We start from the raw sequence: 23,647 nt of genomic DNA on the forward strand, positions 1-23,647 counted from the left end.
TCTAGGCCAGCCCATGGACCAGATGTAAGAATCTCACGGTGGCCCATGGGCCTTGAATTTGACACCACTGAAATATGAATTTCAGACTTTGAAATTGTAGATAAGAAGCTTTGGGTTATTTATGTAAAATGTAGAAGATGCCTTCCTCTGAAACTTGTTACTTTGACATCCCAAATCAACACTTTTATGCATTCAAAACTGTATTCATACCCTTTATAAGTTAACAATGTTAAATTTGTTACCTATCATAATTGTGTACATTCAGTTCTTTTTGGAGCAACCATGTCAGAATTAACCAGTGTACACTAACATTTAAAAAAAATTGAATATGTATGTATGTATGTATGTATGTATGTATGTATGTATGTATGTATGTATGTATATATGTATGTATGTATTTGTGTTACAACCCCTGGTATGCCCAAATATGGGAGGAAGCTCACTACCTCCCCTTTCTGTCCTTCGGCTCATTACAGGCAGAAAACCATATTTTTTATTTTTAATGTTGCCTTTTTATATTTGTGTTGTATTTGTGCTGATAAATTTTATTTATTTTATTTATTTTTATTTATTTATTTATTTATCAGCACAAATACAACACACACACACACACACACATATTTAAAATAACTATTTTTGTCATACTGTTTTTTTAAATAATCAGTGTAAATATGATTTTTGCAGCCAATCATCAAGTAGCATGTTAAAGCCTGGTTAGCATACAAGCATTACGGACTCTTCAATTGGTAGTTTTATTCTGATTTACTACTTTCATATTTCTCATCTGCTAAAATCTTACGTACCATATCCCTCAATTACATATGAACCCACTTCAATCAGATATCTTTTAAACAGAAAAAAGATACATCCTCAAATGGATGCGGAGAGGGCAGGCAGAGGATGCTAACCAGAAAGTTGCCGGTTAAGGACCCAGGCATTACTTCTGGAGTGACCTAAATTGGTATGGGCAGAAATTGAGAGATTTTAAAAAAGGGTGCACATGATTAGGAAGTTCTTTTAATCTATTCTATCACGACTGACAACTGTTTCTGATACTCAGTTCTTGTAACATAACTAGAGAGGTTATGACTATCTACCTGGAACAAACAACTGTAATGCAGATCCCTTTTCTCTCCAGTTTAAGTCCTAACTAGTATAGGTGTTTCAATCTCAACTCCTGGAGCATCTGAATCAATAATGACTGTGCATTCCATGCACAAGGGAACTATACATCTCGGAAAGCTTCAGGTCATACAAATTGCAGTAATGATGCACATAGGACCAACTGGATTGTAATACATGAATTTTCTCGCACCTCAATGTCTTCTAATTCAGCATGTGTATTTGCAGCAACAGAGATTACACACGGGGAAGATTCAATTTAGGTGGTTGGGACTTTCCTTGTCTGTGATTCATTGCTGTGATAGATGGAGTTGCATTCTACAGCAGAGTAGATTTAATCTGAAGATCTTACAATTATCCAAGATTCATTAGTTTAATGTAACATGCTGATAAAATTAGCATACAAAGTGGGTATTCAGAAAGTGGAGAAACCAATTAACTCATGAGAAATTGGAGAAAGTTGCATTGTGATTCTGATTCAATGAGGTCTGCTTTTCTGCAGCAGTGGAAAAACATGCATTGCAAAATAGTCTGTTGGCTGTAGCTTGATACTGACTTCTTAAGGATTCAATTCTGTAGTAAACTTCAAGTGAAGCAATCAATTGAATTTTCTTTGTGAGCTTAAAGAGTTCCTGTCCAAGAAAAGTCATTTAGACCATGTCTATTGAATTGAATTGAATACTTTATTTGACCAAGTGCAATTAGACACACAAGGAATTTGCCTCTAATACAGAAGCATGGCATACATTACTACTCCTATACTATGATTAATTATGTAAGTAATAATTTAATAATTTAATTTATTAATAGAATATAATAATATAATTTCATTTAATGCTGTGTGCTTTTTCAAATTCAAGCCAAAAGTTGCATTGGAGTACTTATGAGCACAAGCATAGCTATCTTTGCAATTTCTCAAAGCAGTCTCCTGGTATTATGCAGCAGCCAGAGGCTATGATTGGGAGAAAAAAAAAAGAAAACAATGTGATGTTCTCAGAATGAAACTCCACCAGAAGTGCTATTCAGCAGGTTCTGACTAGTTCTGGAGAACCAGTAGTGCAAATTTTGAGTAGTTTGGAGAACTGGTAAATACCACCTCTGATTGGCTCCACCACCATCTATTCTCTGCCTCCCGAGTCCCAGCAGATCAGGAGGGAATGGCGATTTTGCAATAATCTTCCCCTGGAGTGGAGAGGGAATGGAGAATTTACAGTATCCTTCCCCTGCCATGCTCACCAAGCCACACTATGCCCATCAAGCCATGCCCACAGAACCGGTAATAATTTTTTTTGAATCCCACCACTGTGTGAGCGATATTGTGACACGTGCACAAAAGGGACAGAGCTTTCATTGCAACAGCATTTGTGATGCTTACAAACACCTCTGGAAGCAGATGGGTTCAAAAAGTTTAGACAAAATATATGGATGTATCCTCATGTATTCTAAGGCATTTTAAAAAAAACCAAATCAGAATATGTCATGTAATTCTTCATTTATTTATAAAAGACTGTCCCAAAGGTGCTTTTTCAAGAGGCAAATGGATTTGATGGTTTTTCTTTGAAGATGTTTTGCTTCTCATCCAAGAAGCTTCTTTGGCTCTGAAGAGGCTTCTTGGATGAGAAGCAAAACATCTTTAAAAAAAACCCAGAAAGTCCAGTTGTCTCTTGAAAAAGCATCTTTGGGACAACCACGAGCTGGATGACTAAGAATCTCCTGTCCACTTGTGACTGATTCTAGGGGATGGTGCTCATCTCTGTTTCTTAGTCAAGGCAGCCAGCATTGTCCAAATACACTTCAGGGTCATGTGGTCAGCATGACTATATGCTGAGTTGCCCAGAATACTGTTACCTTCCCACCAAAGTTGTACCTATTTTTCTACTTGCATTTACATGATTTTGAACTGCTAGGTGGCAGTAGCTGGAGTATGTTATGGCAGCTCATCCTGTCTTGCAGTGCTCTGGTCTCAAAACTAGGCTGTCAGCTTTCCAAGGATGCTTTGTTCTGAGGATTTGAGCTTTGGAAATAGCTCTCTTTAGATATGTAGGAGCTGCTGTATTTATTGATATTTGGTGGCATTTGTTTATACTGGTATTTATGAATATTTACTGTATTATATTATGAAAGTTCAGTTTGTTGCTAGTGATCTGTTGTTGCTGATAACTGTTCATGGCAATGATTTTGAATATATTATTATTACTTACTTTAACACTGTTGTTACCTTGTTTAGAATTTTCCTGAAGACAAAATAGATATAAAATTTCATAAATACATCTGCAAATTCTTCTGAGTAAATATCAAGGTGTGGGTCTATCAAAAATGTAGACCACTGAAAACTAGTTGACATTTTACATCATGGCTTGCACCAGTTACACAATTTTTAGCTATTTTTGTTCTTTTCAAAATTCTTAAGGTGAAGTATGGGGCAACTTTTTCTTCTGGCTGAATCTTGTTTTGTCTCTGTTGCATTTTTGGTTAGCTTTGAAGTACACACTGTTTGTGTAAAGCCTGTAGCAATTCTTTAGTCGTGTCTCCTCAGTCCATCCCAATGAGTCTGATGATTGCTCTATCAAAGTGTTGTATCTAGATATTGACTATCACTGTTGGATGCTGTTTAAGGGTTGAGCATAGCTAAGTAAAGAAGCTAATAAAAGACAAAGTTTGGAAGCTTCATAGCATTAACACTGAATGCAGGTTAATCACATTTTCTAAAAAGAGGACATTTGGTAGAGAAGGTTGTTTTACCTAATGCACAATATAGAATATGGCATGAACAATTTATTTATATAAATATATTTTCATTTATACCTTGCCTTTTCCCTATGGAATGTACATGTACAGAGTAGAGATGAAGTAGATAGCTAATCCAATGGAAAAAAGTAGGAGAAGGATATTGTCCGTTGAAAAAAGACAAGTGGGAGATGTGAGAATCGGAAGCTGACACTATTTCAATTATTTCATAGTAAACAAGCTATCCAATTATATTGCATTTGTTTAAAATCCTGGCTGGACATAGTATTTCAAACCTGCAAATAATAATAGACCTAAAATCTAAAATCTCACAAGAAGTAAGAAATAGTAGGATAACTCTAACATAGCAAAACCAGTAAGGTAGGTTTGGTAACATTATGAATGAGACTTCTTGAACAGATTTTTAAAAATATGATCTATTTTTAGTACTGGCAATATGGAATACTGTCCAATGAATAAGTAAATTATGCTAGAAATTAAAAAAAAACCACTAAGAAAAAAAACATGAATGTGTGAATGAATGAAGTAGTAGCGGAGAAATCTGGAAATATTTTATAAATACGAAGATCATCATTTTAAAAAATTGTTCACATGGGCTGGGTTCAAACATTATCCTTATGTGCTTTGTTTGATATTAGCTTACTATCTTACATTAGTCCAGCCACTATTTGTAAACCTTGATTCGTGTCACTTATTTAATAAATCCTTGCTACATCAGATCCAGTATTTGAGTTTATTCAATGTGACTAAAACAACTTGCAAGTTTTGATTATATTTATGTACTTGTAAATGACTCACATGCAAATTACATAAGTAATAGTTACAATGAGTGCAGCATAATTTCAGTGTATTGTGCTTCATGGATCTAACTGGATGATAGTGCAGTCCTTAGATTTCCCTTACTGTCTGGAAGGCCCAAGAATGGCAGTCCTAGAAAACTTTTAGAAGAGAAAAAATATTTTTCTAAATTATGTTGACTTTCCCTTATGGGGCCAGTTAGTTATATAAATGTTTAAAATTAACCACGGGCTCTCCCCAACATAGACTAAATAATCTTAAATGTATGAGAAAATAGTAATGTACTTAAAAAAATGCAAAGTCTCTGTAAAATTACATTATGAATAAATCTGTACTATGGACACTTTGCTTAGGTTTTTGGAGCACTGATATTTCTCCATTATTCAACCAATTCAAAATTACATGTATTTTTACACACAATGTCAAATCAGGAATTTTCTAAGATGCTTCTGGCACATTATAATGGCTGAAATTAGCACCTTGCTAAATAAGACTGGGAATTGGTTTGACTTTGTGCTACTTGAAAATACAATGTCTGATCAATGCAGACCCACTAATTGGTCTGAAGTGGTTAAATGCCGCTACTGACGAAAGCAAGAAGGAATGGATTTTGGTGGGTAGCTGAACGAAAATGACAATTTGCTGCAAAGAAAAGGCAAATGCTAGGTTTGGAATAATTAGGAAGAGAAGTGAAAATAAAATTGCCAAGATAATAATGCTCTTAGATAAATCCATGGCAGAACACTAGAGGCTATTCTGATTGGCACACCTGAAAAAAGAATTGGTGACAAAAGCAACTCCGCCACGAAGAGGACTATTGTCTTTTTGTCTATGTCTGGGACCTTCCAAATGAAGCAAAATGTTGGCCTGACTCAACTAACGTTTTATGAGAAATAACTATTATGCAAGTATGATAGGCATCAGGCAAAACAGGGCTGTGGCTATATTTTAATAAAGTAAAATGTATTCCTTTTACAGTTGCCATGAAATGTTGTTGTTTTGCTTTCTTTTAATCTCTGAATTTGTGTTTCACATGGTTTCTTCATCTGCTTGTTTTCTTTTTAAATGATATAGCTATTATGCAGCATACCTTCCTAACAATAAAATCCTTTCAGGCTCAGAGAGGAAGTAAGACGCTCCAGGGTGCATTGCTATTGTAAAATAACTGTATTTCTTTGGTACTAACAAAGTCACCCTTGAACTTTGGCCTCCTGCCTCACTACTTACCTTCAGCCATGAGGTCATTTCACAGCAGCCACCTGCCCTGTAATATTTCTTGCACAACATATCAATTGCCCTGTAAAGCAAAAGTATACATTTAAGAGCCTAGCTGTCATATTGTTCCCATATGTGAGTTCCTTACTATGCGAAATTCAGTTGTCACTGCTGGGAAGAGTATACCCTTCCCATTTAACCTTTTAGTCAAGTCGTGTGAAGTTCTTTCTGATGTGCAAAAGCTGGCTTAGATCAATGCAACTAATGCATAGAGTTCCGTTTGGCAAAGCCCACCCTGAAGAATGCAGCTTCCATGAGCTCAAGAGTCATCTTCGTTTCATGTCATATTTTTAAACAATTAGATTATTAAAGCATTGTATAGTCTTTCTGTTTTCCTTAAACTCCACAGGATATTCCACAGTAGAAAGATACATAATATTCTGATATATAAAGTATAATGCAATGATATCAGGATTTCATATCCTTCATTAGAAGGTCCAGATATATACAGTACTAAAACATATGACCTAAGAAAAACCAAAGCTGGTCATTAGCTATTTGCACAAGGCTTGCTAATGTTACTAGTAAACTGTGTTTTATACCATTACAATGGATTATGCTCAGGATGTACTAGTCCTACTATCACTCTTAATATCTCTGTTAATCCTGATTTTATTTAATATTAGTAATCCATTTATAATGATCACATGGAGCTAATGGAATTCACATTGACATGAAGTTAAACTATTAATCTTCAGATCTTCAGATTGATGAACCCGATATGCTGGCTTTTCTGTATCACAGACCTGCTTCTTTGCTCTGCTTCGAGTTGTTTGTTAATTTGCAAGAGGCCATTATTTGCAGCTATTAACTGAATTAAAGTTTCATTTGATATGCAATCTTAGTTTGCAGACAACTACAACTCATTGTCTTTGCTGGTTCAAAAGTTATGCCATTATTTTCTGAAATAAACCACAAAGGAAGTATTCTGTATATGTCTGGGCTTGTATAAGGAGAGTGAATGTAAGGACAGAAACTACTTTTGGGTTGATTAAGATCTCTCGGTATCATAGTCTGAGAATTTAAAAAAGGGCAATTCTTTCAGTCTTCTGCTTCACTGTGGCTTTATCCTTCATTTCTATAGGTGGCATTCTGTCATGTCCTTGCAAACTCTTCCTCACTATTATCTTTATTTTAGAGTTCTCTAATGACTAATGAATATTTTGATCTAATTAATGATTGCAAGTTGAATTACTAGGTAATATGGATGACGTATTAGCATTAGGGAACCACTTTGTTCCACTGGTTAAGGCACCAGGCTAGAAAACCATAGACCAAAAGTTCTACTTCTCCCTTAGCCATGAAAACTAACAGGGAGACATTGGGCTAGTCACTTTCTCTAAGTCCAACTCACCTCACAGGGTTATTGTTGTTGGCAAAACAGGAAGAGGAAGGTGGATCAGATATGTTTGACACCTTGAGTTATTTGTAAAAATAATACAGGTGGGATACAAATAAATAAATAATAAATGTGGATGACATTTTGGGTTAAAATGGAGCTACAGCAGAAATTCCTCTTTCAAAAACTTCCAATGAACATAGGTTTAGCGCAATTCACTGATTTGAATTCGACTGTAGGCTTAAGCAGTTTCCACATTTTTCCAGTCAGCACTGCATTGCTGAATTCTAGAAGTTTAAATCCACATATCTTGTATGAAAATAAGTTGAGGACGAGTTTTTTATTGGAATGCACTGGAAACACTAAAAAAGAGAGCAAAATTGGTCATGAAAGTGTTTACTTTGTATTTGTTCTAAAGCAAGGTTTTCAATCATATGACTTCCTTTCACTGAAAGAATAAAATGTATATATTCATTCAGTTTTGAAGACAGCTTTTGGATAAAAAAGAAACCTGTAAAATTTTAAAGCATTCTCCAAGTTCATGGCTTATTTCTTTTGATGGAGTTAATGTTAATCTAATACTTTTAAAATGCTGTGTGTGTGTGTGTGTGTGTGTGTTCGTGTGTGTGTGTGTGTGTGTGTGTGTGTGTGAATAAATAAAGGGAGACTAGTATAGATTTATTGCAAGCTATTTAGCTCTCATCAGCTAGCCATACCCTTACTCGGAATAGAACCTGGGCTGTATTTCATATCAGGCAGTTATATTAGTCACTAAGCCACAGGCTCTCCTCCTTTATCAGCTAAACCAGGGAAATAGGTATGTACACCAGGGGTTGTGACATAACACATACTTATTTCCCTGGCTTAGCTGATAAAGGAGAGCCTGTGGCTTACTGGCTAATACAACTGCCTGATATGTAATACAGCCCAGGTTCTATTCCCAGTAAGATATGGCTAGCTGATGAGAGCTAAATAGCTTGAAATAGATATATACTAGTCTCCCTTTATTTATTTATCAGCACAAATGCAACACAAATGTAACAAAGGCAACATTAAAAAAATGGCTTTCTGCCTGGATGACTCCTAGGGTGAGCTGAAAGGCAGAAAAGGGAAGCAGTATGCTCCCTCCCATATTTGGGCACACCAGGGGTTGTGACACAATACACGCGCGCGCGCGCACACACACACACACAGGCACACCATATATATATTTGGGCACACCAGGGGTTGTGACACAATACATATACATATACATATACATATACATATACATATACATACACACACACACACACACACATACGTCTTTGGTTGTTCGGGTTTTCTCCCGCGTAGAATTGGAAGGTCTTTCACGAAACACCCGCGAAAACCTCAGAAAACATTATATATATATATATATATATTCTATTGTATATTCATAATATATTGCAACAAATAACAAGAGTACATTTTGTTGATATTCAGGGTTTTTTGTTTGTTTGCACAGTCTATTTAATAATGTATGGAATATGGACTGGACTGGTCAAAAATACCTTTCAAAGCATACACTGCAATGAATGTAATAGTTAAGTAATCCCATTTTAGCAAATACTTATCAGCAGCCTTTCAAATGCAGTAAATACAACAACATTTAAAGGCTAAAAGCTTTCTGTATTGCCTTCCATTTCATTAGATGGATTAAGTGTTATCCTGATAAAAGCATGTATCTGTTTTTATATGTACTTGTGTGTTCACAAGTGACCACAGATATTCACAGCTGCTTATAGTTTATCAACAGAGAAACATAACAGTGATTTTTAATGTATGGTGACTATTCAGAGATTTCACTACATTTCTGACATGTAGGCATAAACATTTAAGGGGGGAAATCTACTACATCTTATGAGGACATTTTTTTGGTGAAACAGATCTTCAATATGTGCTTTGTTTCTTCTGTTCTTTTCTGTCATAGTAGTTTATAATCCATTTATTTTGAAATGGAGGATCATTGGATCCAATACTTACCCTTCTGATTTGTCTTAAACAGCCATTGGTAGGACTTTATAACCTTTTTGAAATAACTCATGTGTGCTAATCAGTCTGTGCATTTGCTTGTTCGTAGCATCCTGATTTGAAAACAGAGTTTTGTAAAATTGCTAAAAATCTGGGATTGCAAGCAAATTTCACCTAGGTTATATTTAATATAGTTTCATTTATTAGCATGCCAATTAACATTTGTAAGTGAAAAATTCTGTTTCTTTGTAAATGTATCTTGAACAGGTCATCAAAGATGCCCATAATTTCGCAACAATTCAGCAGGAAAAAATATTCTAATCTGGCAGGGAATAAGAGATCTTTGTCCTTCTATTTGTCACTAGACAAAGGAAAACGCAACTTAGGGTTTTGTTGTTGTTGTTTTAGGCAAAAAAATATTTTCCTCCTTCTAATGCTGGCAAAACAGTATTTCTACCCCCTTCAAGATTGCCATAACTAATTCCTCCTTTCATCTGTTTGATAGATATTAATAATAATATTAATAAAACAAAGGAAATTATTTTTGCCCCATTCACATGTTTGTTTTTATGGGGGACCACAGAGTCAAAGGATTAGAGCAGATAACAGCTAACAGAAACCTGGCCTCTTATTTCTCAAACCAAGTAGGAAAGAGTTCTTAGACCAGTGGTGGGTTTCAAATTAGAACCTATTCTGTAGGTGTGGCCTGTTTTGTGGGAGTGGCTTTGCAGTCATGTGACTGGGTGGGAGTGGCTTGGTGGTCTTGTGAATGGGTGGGCATGGCCAAGTTGGAAAATATAGTGAAACTCACTTAACAATGCTCTTGCTTAGCAACCAAAATTTTGGGCTCAATTGTGATTATAGGTTTCCTCCCTCCCTCCCTTCCTTCCTTCCTTCCTCCCTCCCTCCCTCCCTCCCTCCCTCCCTTCCTTCCCTCTTGTGTCTCTCTCCCCCACTTATTTTCTTTCTTTCTCTTCTTTCCTTCCTTCTTTCTTATCTCTCTCTCTCCAGCTTTCTTTCTCTTTCTCATTCTTTCTTTCTCTCTCTCTCTCTCTCATACACACACACACACACACACACACACACCATTTCCCTCATGTCTGCCACTGACAGCTCTCAAAGAGAAGGAAGGACTTCTGCCTTGGGAAGGGGTTGGACTATATTACCTCCATGTTCCCTTGCGTTCCTCTATGTTCTCTGTCCCACTTAGTCACAAACAGCCCCATTCACTTTAAAGTTGGTCACAAACTCCACTCACCCTGTGTGCGCCCTGGTCCCACCCAAAGAGGCGAACTGTGGGGTGGGGAAAGGGGGGGAGTCTGTGGCTCCACATCTCTCGATCTTCTTCCCTGCCTCGCTTCTGCGGGCAAGAGGTGATGCTGCTGAGGTGACTCAGTGGTGGTGGCAGCGGCGGGGGAGTCGGGGCGCTGCCCACTGAGCAGCATAACCCAAAGCAGCCCAGGAGCAGTAGCCACCACTACCGCCAGCCACCCCACGCCGCCATTGCTCGCTATCACTTAGGCTGGAGGCTGGGCCCACAGAGGGGGCATGGGGGCAGTGACGGCAGCTGAGCATAGACAGTGCTTTGGTGGGTGCTGAGGGAAAGAAGGAATGAAGGAGACTGCAGGCTCATTTGCCCTCGGCTATGCAACCTCCTTTCATTCTTTGTTGGCCGAACAAGTGAAGGAGGCAGACCGAGAACGAAAGGAGGTCACATAGCCGAGGCAAAGTAGCCTGCAGCTTCCTTCTTTCACATGTTCGGGAAATGGGAGGGGCTTTCTCGCACACCTTCGGAGAAAGAAAGAAAGCATGTGAGAAAGCCCCCCTGTCTCTCAGAGGTGGGGCAATTGGTGAGCCAGCCAACAGTGATCGGTGGGCGGAGAAAGCATGGTATGAGCGGGGCGACTGGATGGGCAGGTGGAGTGAGTGAGGGAGGGCAGGCAGGAGGGAGCCTCTGGTACTGTGCCACCGGATGAATGGGTTCCAAAAGGTACGCTAAATTTAATGAACGGGTTCTAGTGTACCGGTGCGAACTGGCTGAAACCGAACCCTGTCTTAGATAATTCTGTTATATTGCTATACATTATCTATTATACTACAAGCCGATTAGTAAGACTATGGTAACAATCTTACCTGTTGTATATCAGAAGAATTTTTGTTTATAAAGCTACAAAATCTTGGCTGCAAAAATTAAATTGCTAAATGGTAATGACTAGAATTGATACATCTCTTTGCTACCATCTAATACCACTTATAGTTTTGCTATCCAGATTTATACACTAGCTTTGTTTTTTGTACTTTGTATAAAGTAGGTATTTGTTGAATGAATATATTACTTTTAAATAAATTCATCATCAAATGAGACATTTTTAAATTAGAAGACTACAGTCCTAAATCTATAAGTTATAAATTAGGACAAAAATGTTTTTCGTTTCATTCTACATTCCTGCACAGTAATATGCCAGAATTTAATTGTATATAAATGATAGGTTAAATATTAGTTTGAAAGATGTTGCCACTTATATGCTTTTATAATTTGACTTCAATTAATTATAATTCAAATATAAATTGAATTTCAAATATTAATTTTTGGATGATAAATTCTGCTATATTTTTCTGCTCTTTCTTTCTTACTTTGTTTCATCTGTACTTAATTTCTTATATCTTTCTGTTAATTTATATAAGGAGCAACATTGGAATGTTACTTTTTTCTCATCTACATATAGCTTTTTTATTCAGAAATTGATTTTTAAGCCACTGTATTACAATGATACAGGTTTCCATTAGCTATGCATACTCTCTCTCTCTCTCTCTCTCTCTCTCTCTCTCTCACACACACACACACACATACACACAATCAATGAAGTTGTACTTTCTAAAAAGGCAGGTAATTAGATAAATATTTCTGATGTAGAGTCAACAATATCTGTGAAATTGCATCAAATTTACTTCAAAAGGCAGATTGTATGAATGGCTTCCAATCTCTTTTTCATCCATCTCATTTATATTTTTAGACAGTCTTTATGTGAAAACAATGACTTCAATATCAAACATTTTAAATGATGCTTGAAATATCAGTCACTTGACTTTGATGTCACACACAATTAAATTCAAGCCATCTTCTCTCAGTTAATAACAGCAATCTCACCAAGTCTAGGGCCTAATTAATACAAGCTATTTGTCACTGAGAGGTGACACATGTATATCAGAATGCTTGAAACATTGCTGGGAGAAGAAGTAGGTCTAGCCTGCTATGAAATGCAGCATTTTTTTAAAAAAAATATGATTGGCTTTAAACATTTTTAAAAGCCCAAAAGTTTAGAGCTCAAGCTGAGATTCAATAGTCCATAAAATGCTATTGATGTAGCAACTTCCTTTAGGTTGCTAAATACGGTATTTAAAAAGAAAGGCAACTAGAACTTGTTAATGCTTTTGCGTGATTGGCAGAATTAGTAACAGGTTGTCTTTAGTAATTTGCTTAACCTCAGTTTTTAATTGATGTGACAGAATACACACAATTGTACTTTTTAATTATCTAACTAGCTGATAACCCAGCGTTGCCCAGGTATTTATTTATCCTAATCTTGTATTAGACAGGAAAAGGAATGAATTATATCTATACTGTTGCACAATCCCCCTGTGCTCCCCTCACCCCCCGTGCATGCACACATGACCCCCCACACCCCATTTTGGGCCTAGTAGGCCTCCCTGCAGGTTCCTGGAAGCAAAAACAGGATTTGGGGGGGGGATCATGCTGCACCCCCTGCGCTCCCCTGCACTCTGTACATGTGCATGCAACCCCGTGCATGCATGTGCCCTCCTGCGCGTGTGCGTGCGTGCATCTCCTGCATGCGTCCCGCCCCCATATGCACGGCAGAGAGCCAGAAATCAGCTGACCAGTGGGAAGCACACCTGCGGTGGAGCTGACCTGGTGTGATGGCTCTCTCTTTCAAACACACACACCGAGGGGGGTTAGGGGTGTCTTATCCACAGAGAGTAAGTCATCTGTGTACCAAGTTTGGTTGAAATTGCTGGAGGCATTCCGGAGATATGCTGGAACATACAAACACACACACACACACACACACACACACACACACACACATTTATGTATGTATGTACGTACATGCGTACGTATTTCATTGTCTACACTTTTAAAATAAATTATGTTATTCTGACTAGGTTTTCTGGGATCATGGAATGAGATTATCTCCCTTAATGCATTAAGTAATGTTATTCGACCATTCAACACATTAAGAAACTGGACTTTAGTAACTTATTTTCACAACATGTGAACACGCACATACATATGCTCACACTATTTTCTCTATGGTACATTTGCCTAAATTGAGAGTGAGCTACTTCTGTGAGCCACAGAAGATGTGAGCTTTACCCTTCATCCAACCTCTGATTCACTACTGATCTTGGATAGTAGTACTCAAGCAGATATATTGCTTATATTGAGCCACAGAGTAATGATGATGAACGAATCAACATTCATTTTAATGGCAGAAGAGACATGATCACAATAGTATTCCACTTAAGTGTAAGGCACTATTTCTTCAACAAGGTGTAGAAAGGTCTATAGAGGACAGATGGGGAAGAGAGGGAGAACCAAAGAAGCAATTTCTATGTGGAAAGACAAGAAAACTATTTGCTTGCAAGATTGTATTCTCTCAATTTAATAGTTTGTTCCTAAACTTTTACTTTTTAAAAAAATGCCTGAAAGTCAGTATTGACTCCTGGAAACAGCTTGGACAAGTCCATGCAGTTTTCCTGGGACACTTTCAGAAGTGGTTTGCCAATACTTTCTTTCTAAGATGAAAAAGGGTGACTATCCCAAAGTCATCTAGCTGGTTTCATGCCCAAGGCAGGACTACAATTCAGAATCTCTCAGTTTCTAGGCTGATGTCAGGCACAACGAATCTGAACCATATTTTAAGTTCCAGTTAAGATTTTTGCTCAAACCTACACATAACATTCTTGCCAACTCATTGTCAGCACTAAATTGGTGCTAGATGCTAGTCAATGAATCCAATGGGATATGGATTTGGACCATTGGTGGACATGTATTGATTCTATCTTGAGCTCTCTCTTGACTCCACATCTAACCTGTGCCTCTTCTTCTTAAGTTAGTGCATTTAATAACTATACCACATTGGTTCTCAATGTTTTACACAGATAAGATTATTTAAATATAAATTATTTAAATTATATTTAAATATAAATTAACTCAACTCTGTGAAATGAAAATGTGTTGTACCACTGGTACATTTGTGTGTGTACAAGTCTGACATCTTCCTATATTGTCTTCAAACAATTGTACACGGAAAGCTACAATATGAAGATACATACGCTTAATGAAACTAGATAAGCTATCTTAATGTGATATTTTTTAATTAATCTAATAAATTGAGGTAATTAATCAATAAAATATATAGACTGCCATAAACTCCGGGAATTTAGAAAAAAACAATAATATAAGAATAATATAACAAAATATTACCAAGCAACAATATTGGGGAGGGGAAAAATGCAAAAGAGAATGATAAAAAAGACAAACAAGTGATCTTGACCCAGGGCCTGATCATCAAAGTTTGAAGACATACAAGGTTGGAGCTGTACAATATTCTAAACCATGGAATAAGAATGGTCTGAAAAACAAGTTAAATGCAAAATTCATTTAATTTCATTTATTAAATTTCCACTCTACTCTACCTCATTGATACATTGAGTTTTTTAACTGCTATGTAAAGAAAAAAAGAAAAAAACATAAATTTAAAAATGTAAAACGGCCCTGGAATAAAATAGATTAAAAAAGATAGATTAATAAAATAGATTTTAAAAAAATTATTATAAAATAAAACAGGACACCTTCTCAAACTTACTGAAATTCCTACCCGAAGGATTGCAGGGTTATCGGTAGTTGTCTGAATATAGCTGCTGATCGTCCCTGATGTATATTATCTTTTTCCATCATAGGAATAGGAAAAATCTAGGCAAATATTATTCATTGGATTAAACAGAAAGTGTTAGATTAAATAGATTATGCATTTGCTACTTCATAGAGATATACGTAACTGTCAGCCTATTAAAGTGAAAAGTGCTTTAGAAGGAGTAAGTTAAAGAAAGATGATTTCCATTCTCTAGGAATTGGTGGTATGCTTTTCTGCATTTTTGAGATATAAAGTCCTAGAATTTATTGAGTTGACCTCTTCAAGTAGACTGTTTTCATCAGGACTGAAAAGACTGGTGGAAAAACCACAAGTCATATAAATATTATATTGAACATTTTTAAATTTCATTTTAGTGCCTGGTGAGAAATAACAAAATGTACTTCTGGATTTTTCCCACAACAGAAGAAGTAGATAGGTCACTGTGTGCCCCTTTGCCTTATTTTGTATCATAAAATATATTTGTTGAAATAAAGATGACATTTTATCTAAGGCAGCAACTATTCTCCCCTACAACTTAGAAAAAAATCCTTATTTATTTCCATTATCAGTGCCCCAAGACAACCCTCCCATTTAGAGGTAAATTCTTTGAAGAAAAATCTAGTTTTCATTCAAGGCAAATAGTTTAAGTCCATTTAATTTAGGATTATTATTTTTATATAAAAGGCAATAACTCTTCAGATCTCAGGCAGAAAATATTCCCATCACCTATTATCTGATCCTTTTATTTGAAGCTGTTTTATGCACACATAGAAAATATGTTCTACTGCTGATTTAAAGAAGCAGATGAACCTCACCTTTCTATTTGGATGATATCTAGTGAAATTTTAAAAAGATAAAGGGACCGAGACAGTGCTTCAGGGTAAAAGGGGAAATGGAATACAGTAAAATATCTCAGCAAATGGAACTGATTTCTATTTACAAATGAGATGGGGTGGTTAAATTTAGACATAGGCTATACATACACAAACACACACACACACACATTTGTGTTACAACCCCTGTTATGCCCAAATATGGGAGGGAATTCACTACTCCTCCTTTCTGTCTATTGGCTCACTACAGGAGACCATCCAGGCAGAAAACCATATTTTTTAATGTTGCCTTTTTATATTTGTTGATAAATATTTTATATGTGCTGATAAATAAATAAAGGGAGACTAGTATAGATCTATTTCAAGCTATTTCAAGCTATATATTTATTTATTTATTTATTCGTGGATTTTCACGGGTGTAGGTATGCTGGCCTTGTATTTGGGTCTTTTCCCGTGTAAGATTGAGATTGTCTTGGGAACGTTTCAGCGAGGTCTCACTCACCATCTTCAGGCTGGTGTTTTCAGCTTAAAGTGTGGTCAGAGCCGCTGTCTTTCTATAAATCTTGGTGGAAGGGTGTGGAGTAAGAAATACCTGTACGCAGTAAGAAAAAAAGAAAAAAACTTCATCTCTTTTCCAGCACCTTAAAGCTACAGGACATGAAATTAATTTTGAAGGAACCAAATTAATCTCCAAAACTGAACACTTCAACAAGAGAATAATTATGGAAGCTATCGAAATAGAGAAACACCCCCACAACATGAATAAATGTGATGATACCTCCCGCCTACCAGACATCTGGAAACCAGCCCTAGTCAACAAACGAGCCCCACCCACCACCCAGCCATTACAACACAAAACAACAACGGACACACAGCCAGCACCAATATCAGCACCAATCTACCAATCATGATACAACCACACAGCCTATCAATCCACTTACTGAAACAAAGCCAGCACTTCACACACACACACACCAAGATTTATAGAAAGACAGCAGCTCCGACCACGCTTTAAGCCAAAAACACCAGCTTGAAGATGGTGAGTGAGACCTCACCGAAATGTTGCCAAGACAATCTCAATCTTACACGGGAAAAGACCCGAATACAACAAGACCAGCATATATATATATATATATATATATATATATATATATATATATATATATATATATATATATATATATATATATATATATATATATATATATATATATATATATATATATATATATATATATATATATATATATATATATATATACATACATACATACATACATACATACATACATACATACATACATACATACATACATACATATATATATATATATATATATATGTATTAGTGTTACAACCCCTGGTATGCCTAAATATGGGAGGAAGGTCACTACTCCCTCTTTCTGTCCTTCGGCTTATCACAGAAGACCATGCAGGCAGAAAACCATATTTTTATTTTTAATGTTGCCTTTTTATATTTGTGTTGTATTTGTACTGATAAATGTGTGTGTGTGTGTGTGTGTGTGCGTGTGTGATAGATCGATAGATCGATAGATGATAGATAGATAGATATAGATAGATAGATGATAGATATTCTCTGATACAGTAGTTGTAATTCTATACTGAACTATTAGAGAATATCTCTCTCTCATCTCTCTGCCTGCCTGCCTGCCTGCCTGCCTGCCTGCCTGCCTGCCTGCCTGCCTGCCTGCCTGCCTGCCTGCCTGCCTGCCTGCCTGCCTGCCTGCCTGCCTGCCTGCCTGCCTGCCTGCCTGCCTGCCTGCCTGCCTGCCTATCTATCTATCTATCTATCTATCTATCTATCTATCTATCTATCTATCTATCTATCTATCTATCTATCTATCTATCCATCTATTTCTATATGACAGTATATTGCATGGGGGAAAAAAACGCATAAAATGCAAAAAAACAAACAAAAAACAACAACCATAATTATTGGCCATATCGTGCTCTCCGGCAAAAGTGCAGACATTTTTGGTAAAACCAAATTTTTCATTATGGAGGCATATCTAATGTGCCACATATTGTAATTATAATTTGCCAGCATTTTGAATCTAAATCGGATTACACCATCTTATTGATGCTAAGCAAGGGTCAAGGGAAAGGTTTTGGATTTGTCTGAAGGAAACCACGATTTGTTGATGTTTAAAGCACAAGAAAAGCCCTTCATTCCACCCTTCCCCCTCCTGTCCATCTTTGCTGATGCAGTGAGAGCTCCCCCTCTTGTTTTAATCCTTTATGTCAGATGTACTGAGGATAAAGTAGCCAAATAGAAGGTTGAAGGCAACAAAACTAAATTAATCAGTAAAAACTGATATATTCTTGGCAGGACCTCTTTTACATAGTCCTTAGTACTGTACTACAATAGATGCTGTTGCTGTTACTTATTTTTTAAAAAAGAAGGACTTGGATCATTACATTTTGAAATCTAAATATTGGGTGGGTCAGAAAAAATGCTAAAATTTAGGCAAAAATATGGCTTAGAATCTGAAAAATGATTCTGCCTCCCATTCCAATTTCAAGATACACCATTAATTCAAAAAGCAATAAATACAATTCAACTATCTAATCCTTGAACATTTATTAAAATCTGAATATTAATTGACTCAATGATTCATTAATATTAATCCATTATGTACATTGCTGATTTATATCATAAAAACAGTATATTTTACAGTGCAACATGTTGGGGCCAAATCTATCATGAGTGAGTGGGACTAGAAAAAATGTTGATATGGTAAGAATACCAGCAAATTCCAAGCTTCCTTTAGTTTGCTCCCATCGACTGCAGGGAAAGACACATCACATAGCACATAGAATAGAATAGAATAAATTTAATTTGTTAGCCACTCCCTCTCCAAAAGGACTCGGGACGGCGTACAATAAAAACCCATACAAATATACATAAACATACAATACATATACACATACATACAAACACATAGTTCCTCTGCCTCCCACACATGGTTTATGCTTCTTTTTTTCTCCTCTTCTTAATGTTCTTCTCAAGGCTATACATATTGCACAAGGCTTGCAAATGGGTTTGGAGTCTCACGTGGTCATACATTCTTTTTATCTAACTGTAAGTATTTGATAATTAAAGGAATTTTTTTTGACCAATTTTTTTTGATCGCACAAGCACAAAGCTGAAGGCACCAACATGAAGATGGTGAGTGGGACATTGTCAAAACATCACTAAGATACTCTCAATCTTACATGGGAAAAGACCTGAATACGCCAAGACCTGCATCTATCTATCTATCTATCTATCTATCTATCTATCTATCTATCTATCTATCTATCTATCTATCTATCATCTATCTATCTATCTATCTATCTATCTATCTATCTATCTATCTATCTATCTATCTATCTATCATCTATCTATCTATCTATCTATCTATCTATCTATCTATCTATCTATCTATCTATCTATCTATCTATCTATCTATCCATCATCATCTTCCAGAAGAAATGAATTGATTCTGCCACTTTTTTTTTTGCGGAACCAGTTCTATCATTAGGCAGAAATCTCAATAGGCAGCATATGCTATGGTGAAGCGATGGTAGCCTCCTGACTCTTCCTCCTGAAGCTTTTTACTCTGCTGTAAGAGTGGTGTGTATTCTGGTTGCTATTACTACATAAGAACTTCTAGCACCCCTAGATCTCTATTTGTTGTCTCGATGACTGTGACGATAGAGGATTCTTTTACTGTTAATACTGAATCAAGTTAAATTGCTAAGTCAGATAAATTCTGAGCATGAAGAGGAGCCATTTTGAATTTCATCTCACAATACATTGTTTTGGATAGCCCTGTTCTCTGCTTTGCCCTCCCCCCTTCTACATCAAGTATAAGGCCCAAAGAATTTGTGTTTATAATAAATGAATGACTCCAGCACATTACAGCTGTAGTATTTAGATGGAGAGCGCTTAGCTTCATAGTGAAATAAACTGACCTTCACTTGCCTTCCAGCTTGGCTATTTTAATCATTCAAATGTGATCTTTATATAATAACACGTTAATTCTGTTGCTTTTTTTACAATGAATGTGAGAGTTCAAGTATAGGCTGTGTCAGAAGAATTTGTGGGCTTTTTGCATGTTTACTGCTTTTCTGAAGTAATTTCTGTTTTCCTTCATAAATATCATTTTCATTTTAGAAAAGTGGCTAGAATGTTAAAAAATATGACGTAATTCTTGAAGCAGATTGCACATATAATTTTACTTCTGCTAGCATTCATTTCCACCCACCCACTGAATTTATGGCATCTGGAAGCCACAATGCATTGTTTCTCTTTTAAAATTAAGATGCTATAATGTCTGCTATGCTTTTGCATTTTATGAATATTTTATTGCATGATGAACAAGAATGATCATACAAGCTTGTAAATGAGCAATATTTCATGTAAATGTTTTGCAAGGCAAACCCATGGAAACGCATTTTATTTTCATAGGTGGCCTGGTGGGCATCAGAGGGAAGACATGCAGAATATATAGTTATGCCACCCTGAGGCTTTATGCTTCATAAGTATGAGACAGAGGTTCGATTCACACAAAGAGGCTGCAGATTGCAGTGGCCACTTTAACTGCCAGTATACCAAAACTAAAGCATGTGGGAACACTTTGGCCTCCAAAAAGCAACATGCACAATTTCATCACAAAGCATCGCCCATTTCATGATAGTTATGAAGATGTTGACATAATTATATACACATATCAGTAGGTGTTTGTCTGCAGCATCAAAAACATGAGATAGTCAGGAACATTCAGTCAGGATAAGGGTTGTGGGACCTCAAAATATGCCATGTAATAATAATTTTGCTATCTCGTAACAAGGAACCTAATAATTAATTTCTTCTACTTCTTATCGCAGAAGCACAATTGTCTTAAAATAACAATTAGGAAATCATCCATGAAGGTCTTGAATCTTACAAATGTATTTCTCCACACAAGTAAAAAAACCTTAACCCAAGGCAAGCAATTAGTCTATCTAGTTCAAGCTTGTCTATACTGACTAACCACAGGATTCCAGGGTTTTGAAAATGAGTCTCACTTGATCTAACCTGAAAGTAAATATTTTGAACCAATATGGTTAACCTATGCCAGTGATGGCTAACCTTTTTGGCGCCAAGTACCCAAAGCACATGCATGCACCCCACTCCTGTGAATGCGCCATACCCTGTGAATGCACCACATTCCCCATGTATGCGTGCATGTCCCCTGCATGTACCCTGTGCCCCACACATGTGTGACAAAGACCTGAAGACCAACTGGGAGGTGCGCATGCATGTGTGGTGGACTGGGCTAGGGCGTTACCACAGAGAGGGCTCTGCATGCCACCTGTGGAACACGTGCCATAGGTTCGCCACCACGGACCTGTATCCTTCCTGGTATCTTTTACAATTGATCAGGCTGATTGGGATGTTGGGAGTTGCCATTTAGCAACCTTTGGAAGAGTAGAATTTCTTTCTTCCTAGTCAACTTGATAAAAATATGAAAAGATGTGTTGCACTTTAAAATGGAGATGCCAGTGCTCAAAACTCAGTTCTTCTATATCAGGGGTGTCAAACTCGAATTCATTGAGGGCAGCATTAGGGTTGTGTTTGACTTTGGGAGGCCGGGGTGGGTGTGGCCATGGCTAGCTGGACATCACTCGTGTCGGTGGTGCCTGTGGTGGCCCAAGCACTCTGCCAGTGAAAATGGGCTCCCGAGCTCCATTTTCTGCTGCAGCGGCCTCCTGAAACCCTCTGCCAGCAAAAACAGCATCTGGCCCTCCCAATCTCCCTTTTCACTGGCAGAGGCACTGCAGGCCGGTCCTTTGCTGTTTCCAGGGCCACCCAATGGTCCAGATCAAGCACTCTCCGAATCCAGCTTCCAAGCCTTGAGTTTGACACCTCTGTTCTATATGACAACACCTGCTCTTCCATTAATCTATTACCCCTCTCTGAATTCATCAGCAATAGAAGAAGGATCAGATATACAGGCTCATACTGGAACTGATAATTACATAAATTGAATTATTTGAGATTAGTTGAAATTCCAGTCTGATTGCCATGCTTCTAAATAATGTAATATGAATTGTAACCAGCTATTTAAATAAATATAAAATATCAAATTAATAATATAAGGCAGATACTACCATCAAGGTGTTGCAGATATTGTATGGGGCTGTATGCATTATGCACTGGCCATGCCCACGGCCGGTTTAGCGAAGGGGAAAATGTCCCAATACGTCATGTGACACTCTTGCTCTGCAGAGTTAGATATTAAGCTTTTATTTGTCATTGTCTTGCACATGATACTTTATAGGAAATATTGAAAATCTTCGAAACTAAATCTCAATTGAATTTTATGTTCTTATTTGTTTTACTTTAAATTGTAAGCCTGGAGTGGAGTGGGATAAATAATCCAAAACGTAGCAGCCAATATTTCTGATTCTGCTATAGTACGTGATTTCTAATTTAGAAAAGAATAATTTTGTAGGATCAATGGTAAGTCATGAAAGCCCATTTCTTGATATAGAAGAGAATCTAAGTAGCTCAGAGTTGAACTGTGGAGTCCTTGCTGCTATCCATTCCTTATTGCTTGTTTGCAAGGTTTCATTACCCATCATGATGATGCCAATGCCTAGCTGAGGAATGAAATAACTGTTGAAAACACAGTTTTTTTGAAGTCTAGCATGCTTCAAAAATTCTCCTTTTACATCTAAATGAGAATTTGTACTGCAATTTGCATATGACTTAGCCAAGTTATTCTGGACCTAAATAAACATAATGTAACCCTAGCATATTTTATTGTGCACTAGATTAGAATCCAATTAGTCTTCCCAAACTTGCGTGGCCAAAAGCTAGGAATTCTGGGCTTGAATATGAATTCTATCACAGATGGATGGAAACAACGGGCATATACTGTTCTTATTTCCCACATCTATCAAATGGAAGTAATAATTGCAAGGCAGTTGTGAGAATAAACACTGCAAATACAATATATAGATAGCATGTACCAAAAGGAAGGTTTATATTGTCCAATCAGAGTTTACAACTGAATCCTGGAAAGACTGAGTGGTTCTGGGGTTGGAGTTCTTTGGTTCATAGAGAATTGCTACATTTGGTCTTGAATGTGACACACCCAGTGCATAATCACACATCCCCAAACACACCCAGTACATAATCTGTGGATTCTCCTGGACTCATGACTCCTGCAGGTAGCAGTTGTGGCCAGGAGGGCCTTTGCGCAACTATGGGTTGTGTGCCAGTTATGCCCTTTCCTGGACCAATAATCCCTACTCACAGTCACTCATGCCCTAGTCACCTCCGGTCTTGACTATGGCAAAATGCTCTATATGGGCCTGTCCTTGAAAAGAATCCGGAAACTCCAATTAGTGCAAAATGCAACAATCCACATGACTTTGTGGGGCCCTTGATGTGCACATATATCACCTCTTCAGCATTGGTTGCCAATTTACTTTCAGGTGCAACTAAAAGTGCTGGTTGTCACCTTTAAAGCCCTTCATGGCTTAACACCAGGTTATCTGTCTCTTAGTGACCACATCCACCTAACTCACTAGAACAGGAAATCAAGGAA

The sequence above is a fragment of the Natrix helvetica genome (assembly GCF_964273705.1).
Source record: "Natrix helvetica genome assembly, chromosome: 5".
NCBI lineage: Eukaryota > Metazoa > Chordata > Lepidosauria > Squamata > Natricidae > Natrix > Natrix helvetica.